General features: G+C 34.8%; 1 long non-coding RNA gene across 3 annotated transcripts; it reads right to left on the minus strand.

The window, feature by feature from the left end:
- Positions 1–853: 853 nt before the first annotated feature.
- Positions 854–2,852, minus strand: LOC127107595 (uncharacterized). Of its 3 annotated transcripts, XR_007795775.1 has the most exons (3): positions 2,786–2,846; positions 2,306–2,386; positions 854–1,960 (listed from the first exon to the last, which is right to left on the minus strand). It is a non-coding gene; the product is annotated as an uncharacterized LOC127107595 (long non-coding RNA). The 3 variants fall into 3 exon arrangements; XR_007795773.1 differs by having other exon boundaries at positions 2,306–2,846; XR_007795774.1 differs by lacking the exon at positions 2,306–2,386 and having other exon boundaries at positions 886–1,960; positions 2,786–2,852.
- Positions 2,853–7,043: the final 4,191 nt, after the last annotated feature.

Consider the following 7,043-nt stretch of genomic DNA (forward strand, 5'->3'; position numbering starts at 1 on the left):
ACTAGGTTATACTTTGGGATCATATAGAGGAATCAACATATCAAGAGCTTCTAAAACTTTTTGCAGAGATATTTTCATTACCTTGTACTTTGGAAATAAGTTACAAAGCTTTTTTTTACATCTTTTGTATAAACTAGTAACAAACCCGTGCCTACGCACGGGGTACATTTTTGGGTGGGATATGGTTTTGGACGTGCATTTGTTTGCAGACTGTCATAAAAATAGGAAGTTGGAAAAAAAAACTTAAGAATAATAATAAATTTAAGTTGAAATAGTAATACAGGTAGAAGATTAAAGGTAAACCACAATAAAGAGAATAATATGATTAAAAATAAAAACTATTGAAACTTATATTGGATAAATCAATTGTTTTAGTTTTTTTTTTGCAAATAAGACAATTCTTTTATAAGAGAGAATAATTTGAAACTGGTGAAGTGCATAAACACCCCAATATTCCCCGTTGAAGTCTCAAACCATTGCACCTTCAAGTAAATTGTTATCTATAAAATGACTGCATGTAGTGGAAGTTAGATATTTTCACTATTTTCTGGTAAGCCTAAGATTCAAAAAGAGTTCAATCAAACTATTGAGTTAGGGGCATATAGTGTACTAAAAGAATGCCCTATTTAAATTTAACTAATCAAAAGCTACATAAGAACAGAGAAATGTTATTTTGTGTTTCTACTTTGCTGTTTATATATATATATATATATATATATATATATATATATATATATATATATATATATATATATATATATATATATACTTTCAGAAACCACTCCTTACTTACCACATGTTTTCTTTTCTCATGATACCTATCAATCAAGAAATGTTCAAGGAAGCGCAAAACTAAAGTAGTGAAATATTTACTATACAAATCCATAATAGTAACTAATAGTTGTTTTATAATACAAAATCATGATAAAGTCACCAAAATCAAACACTGCGCATGTTTATGGTTTTGACAGTAGAATAATATTAGAAATAGCACATTATATTGTACAGAGCACACACCTTAGCTTACACTACATAACATTTTTTTGTATATATAAACTATGTTGTAATCATTATTGATTAATCAATGAAACAATACTTTCTTTTTCTTCTTCCTCTTGAATGTAACTAACTTCTTCTTCTTCTTGATGAATACCTAACTGTTTTTCATCTCCCATTCATGATGAGCATTTGTTCCATTGACATGGTATCAGAGTCTCGTTTAAGATCCGGTGGGCCACCTACTATGGTTTCCGCTATCGGGTCATCCACCATTTATTTTCACGCTCCAGATGTCCAGTCCTGGGCGTGAGGGGGTGTGTTAAGAGTCCCACATCGGACAATATATGGCATGAACATGTGTTTATAAGTGGGGGTAGTCCTCACTCTACCAACCGGTTTTGTAGGGTTGAGTTAGGCCAAATCACACATTCTTAACATGGTATCAGAGCCTGGTTTAAGATCCGGTGGACCACCTACTATGGTTTCCGCTATCGGGCCATCCACCATTTATTTCCACGCTCCAGATGTCCAGTCCTGGGCACGAGGGGGGTGTTAAGAGTCCCACATCGGATAATATATGGCATGAACATGTGTTTATAAGTGGGGGCAGTCCTCACTCTACCAACCTATGTTGTAGTCATTATTGATTAATCAATGAAATAATACTTTATTTTTCTTCTTCCTCTTGAATGTAACTAACTTCTTCTTCTTCTTGATGAATACCTAACTGTTTTTCATCTCCCATTCATGATGAACATTTGTTCCATTGACAAATAATAATACATGAATATCATAAACAAGATAACTCCCACTTGCAGTTACCAGTTGGGCTTGGAATTCGCAGCCACGTAGAGCCAATAACCATAAGTTCCAATAATCAAAGCATTCTTGGATTCAAGAATCCGCACCACCAAAGAAGAAAATAAAGTATCTCAAGAAAAGTCGTGCCCAAATCCTCCTCCTAAAAAGTAATAAATTATCACAATTACTCACCATCTTTAAAATTCAACATCAGAATTAAGAGAAATGCAAACTAACAGTATTGAGAGTGCTCTGTAAATTTTGAGCAACTCCATAAGCTAGAAAGATCAACAAAAACGCTAAGCTCAAAACATGAACATCTATGTTGTGGCTTTTATGTGTTTCAAGTTGAAATGGTGATTCATAGGTGATAACCAATAGCATTTTTTCATCACGACGAGTGATTACAGAAGCCATTATAAAATTCATACCATTGACAAATCAACCATAAACATTCAAAATAAAAAATAAAAATAAGAGGACAAGTAGTATTATCAGTACACACCAATAAGAAGATACCCACTACAGTGCAACACATGATATACCAATATTGCTCAAATATCTCCTAAATCTTCACAATTTCTTCCTGACATATTAATCAATCATAACAATCAGCAAAATGAGTAACTTAAATTAAAAACACCTTGTATACTTTGAATCTTCTATTGCACCAAAGCCTATAAGGTATGTATGCTAAAACTTGTTAGTCTACTATCTATAATCTAAGTAAGCCATTAAAACGTAGTATACATTTAACATACTTTTCTGGTATTTTTCAACTTCAAATCTCAGACATACTTGCTGCAAAATAAGAGGAAAACAAAAAACAAAACCAAAACCAAACATAAAACACACAACTGAACATATCTCACATAATCAAACTATAGATCTAACTTCTTATACCAAGTACAAGGTATCAAAAATCAGAAACCCAAAAGAAAAAATAAAACAAAACCCAAAACAATATCGTTACGGTGTAACTAACCCACGTAGCTTCTTAATAACTCGTTGATGAAACAGTTTAGATCAACCAGATCTAATTTCTCGAAACCTACAACAACAACAAAAATCAACAACAACATAACCAAACGATAAATATCAGCTATAACATGAAAAAACATACAAACGTTTGGAAAAACATGAAACGAATGTTACAGAGTGAGAAATTAACGATGAGTGAAGAAGATGAAGTATGTGAGAGAGGTGGTGGTGGTTCTTTATTTTTTTAGGATTTGTGTCAAATGTTATAGAAAGTGAGAAGAAAAGAAGAAGAAAGTGGTGGTTAGAAGAAGGGATATATGTGAGAATGAAGGAAGGAGAGGAAGAGAGAGATGAAGAATCAGGAGAGAATAGTGAAGGTGGAAGAGAAAGATAGAAAAGTAGAAAATGTGTATGGAAGAGAAAGAGAAATGAGAATTAATTTTCTGGGAATAGTGAATTATCTATAAATTGTACAAAAGTGATGTTGATTAGACATTGGCTAAAGTGTAGAAAACCAGAAAAGTTTATATTTGATAGATTGATTTGGAATCAAATAGAGTCAAATCGTGTTTACATATGAACCAAGTGACATTATCACATGACCGAATCCTAGTAAGTTAAGGCATAATACAATAACTATGTAGTTGGATTACAACAATATAACATCATTAGTTGAAAAAAAGTAAATTTTAGATCAAAATTACCCCAAGTTAAAGATGTGGCAAAAAAGAGAAAGGGGCAAATTTGAGTTTTCCACGACATCTTCTTTTCTTATATTATATAATATAGATTGATTTCACTATTGCCTTTTAAAAAAAAAGTTATGATGAGAGCATATGCTTGAGGTAACTTTACCCCAGGTTCCAATTAAATACCCATATCTATTCTGGATAATGGATCGAGGGTTTAATCCTCTGGGCTATTAAACTCCCATTATAACTAATAGTTATTTTCTTGGATTATCATTTTTTTCTATTCTTGGATAAATTGTTCAATGTATACTCCCTTTGTAGACAACTCGTTATGATCCTGGAAACTTTGTCCTACTAACTTCTAATAATTTTTATATTATCTAAGGATGTATTTCGTTGATGGGAATTGATGTATACTATGTATAAGAAAGTTGGATCAAACACTTCCCATCATTCTTTATAAACCTTTCTATGAAGTGTATAGGCAAATCATCCACTTTTTCTTTAAGTTCGTTAAATCTACAACCATAACTTCATAATAAGGCTAGTAAAATATGCCAAGGGGACACTTTTCCCTATATGTCCATGTTTGTATTGAAGTACATCTTCATTGTATCAACTACAAGGTTAGATTTTTTTTAAATAACCATTGTTTTAAAAAAATCCAAAATAACCAATATTTTAAAAAAAAATCCAAAATAACCACCTTTAAAAACGGATGTGCCAGATAAACTGACACATTCATTTGCAAACAAGAGGAGACGCCAACACCACTGGTGCATGCTTTTGAAGCATGAAATGGGGGCGACCAGGGTGCTGGCGCATGCACTTGACCTTTGGTGTATGCGCTAATTCATCTGGCGCATACACCTTTGTATTATTTTTTTAAATTTTTTTTTAATAAATAATGAAATAAAATATTTAAAAAAAATTATTCATGATATAATAAAAGTTACATGGGATTGACAAAAATTTAATGATCGGCCCGATCGAAACTTCCCCCTGTTCCACATCCAGGTGCGTTAGTTTGTCTTCGAGGTCTCCCACGATTTTCCTGAGGTGTTTGGGGTCTTTGCGTGCTGACCTAATCCAATGATGGCTAGTGTGAAGGTCCGGCGGAAGTTCCAGCAGTATTTGATAGATGTGTCATCATTTGTTCCTAATAGTCGGGGGGTCTCTGGCCAACGTCGCTTCCGTAATGGAGTTTGGTGCGCATGTTATGGTAGTTAGGTCGATGTGGTTAGGTGGATTATGGACGGTATAGTTTCCCGAATTGGGACATTGAATCGTTTTGGAAACGAAGCAATGGTTCCTAGGGAGTATTATAGTTAAACAATGGTTGGATGTTTGGGTGATCATTGGTCGGGGGCTACGATGAAGTGACCCATATGAATCATCTGGGATATATACGATTATGGTTGATGTGTATGGTTGTTGGTGGGTATGGTTTGATTCTTGGTTTTGTGGTTGGGTGGGCGGTATGAATGAATTGCAAGGTTGGGTGTTTGGTTGTTGGATGGGTGGCATGAATGGGTTACGAAGTTGGGTGTTTGGTTGTTGGGTGTATGTGGTAGGTTGATGATGTGAAGTTGGTCATTGGGTTTGGGTGGTTTGACATTGGTGTTAGACGGGGACTTGTTGTTGGGCGTATGATAACGAAGCTAGTTGGCGTGGATCAATCAAATATTGTGGCTCAGACACAAATTATTGCGTTGTTACCGACCTAAACCATGCCATACATTGTTGATTTGGTCTAACACCATGGATGTCTGGTTCGTTTAAGACGTGTTATCGTCGATTCCTCCAATAACGACATATCTCCTTTGCGAAGTCTCTCCAGTCGGAATAATCCCATTGGGCATCAACTCTTTTTTTTATGCCAATCTCCCATACACGTCTGAGGTTCTGGAATCTGATGCTGCATGCCGAACTACAGTTTTACCCGGCTACTCTGGTGCATCTCCACGGTAGTGAACTGGATAATTAGTGTCTTTGTTGTCCAAACTGCATCATCATCATGGTTAACATGATGATCAAGACCCAGATATGACCTCCAGATAAACTGTACAACAATACGACACGATTAGATGATAAATAATTTGATAAGTATTTTTAAATAAAATAGAATTGTGTAGGAGTATTACATCGTCTGGTCCAATGTGGTCCAATAGATTGTGATAGACTACTATAGCGTGTTTCAGACACCTATTATAGTTCATCCCTCTAACTGACCGCCTAAATCATAAAAAATTGAAAAATATTATTTACAATTAATTGTAATATAAAGTATAATTAATTAAATGGTAAAGTGTTAAACTTACTTTGTTGCAAATAGGAACATGAATGCGTTCTCGTTTACCGGAGCGAGTGACGACATTCTTGACCAACCTCATGCTTGTAGCAAATACGCAGATGAATAAAAAGTACAAGAATTTTTGTTGGCATTTTTACACATTGCACTATATAGATGGGCCAATACAGCTGAACCCCAACTATATGTGCTTACCTTATTAATGTTGCGCAATAACGGTAAATACATAATATTTACCGTATTATCAGTACTTTCTGGAAATAAAAAATTACCAAATAAAATCATAATATAACACCGAGCTTTAATTATTTTTTTCGTACTCGGTTGATTCTTCAAACAATATTATACTCGCATAATATTGTTTAAGATATTTTAAATTTATACCTTGCCCCATAGATTGCCCGGATGACTCTCCCTCAGCTTGGTCATCACACAAAGGGGAACCCAATAATTCATTGCAGATAGAGTTGTCATGTTTAACTCTACCATTCACGGCTTTACCATCTATATGCAGACCCAACAACATGTAAGCGTCCTCAAGTGTGACAGTACACTTACCGAAAGGAAGGTGAAATGTGTGGGTCTTGGGTCTCCACCTCTCCAACAAATCAAGAATGAATTTGTAGTCCACCGAGTACGAGACTATGTTGAGGAGATTTTCAAAACCACATCCTCTAGTATATGGTTCTATCAAAGGATTGTGGGGTACATATTCATGTACACGACATCGAAATCTCTTTGGGTCCTAATAAATCATAAGTAAGAAACAAAATAAGAAGAAGTAATATATAATGAAAACATATATAAGAAAGATATACAAAATAAATATGAAATAAGTAACAAGAGAGTAATAACATACAAATGTCGAGATATTGTCGAGTGTTCCTCTGTGTTTATCACCCATAGTCAACAGAGACATAATGCTGCAGAGGTTGAGTGTGGTAAAGATAAAGTGTTGCAGAGAAAATGTTTAGTGTTGCAGATGATGAGATGTTATGAATTAATACTCTATTTATAGATGAGGAAGTCTTTACTAGGTTTGCAACCTACGCAACATGTGATTGGATGCATGCATGACATGATAGAGGAGGCGTCATAGCCCTAGACGCATGCTTGTAGGAGGCACCATAGTCTTAGGCGCATGCATGAAATATTCACATGCAAGGTCACATGCGCCAATGCTAGTGGCACATGCATGTGAATTTTGCCATGCAATGAAAAGGCACCATTAGCATGGGCGCCTAGGTTTCTTTATGCAC

The sequence above is a fragment of the Lathyrus oleraceus genome, chromosome 7, assembly GCF_024323335.1.
Source record: "Lathyrus oleraceus cultivar Zhongwan6 chromosome 7, CAAS_Psat_ZW6_1.0, whole genome shotgun sequence".
NCBI classification, from domain to species: Eukaryota; Viridiplantae; Streptophyta; class Magnoliopsida; order Fabales; family Fabaceae; genus Lathyrus; species Lathyrus oleraceus.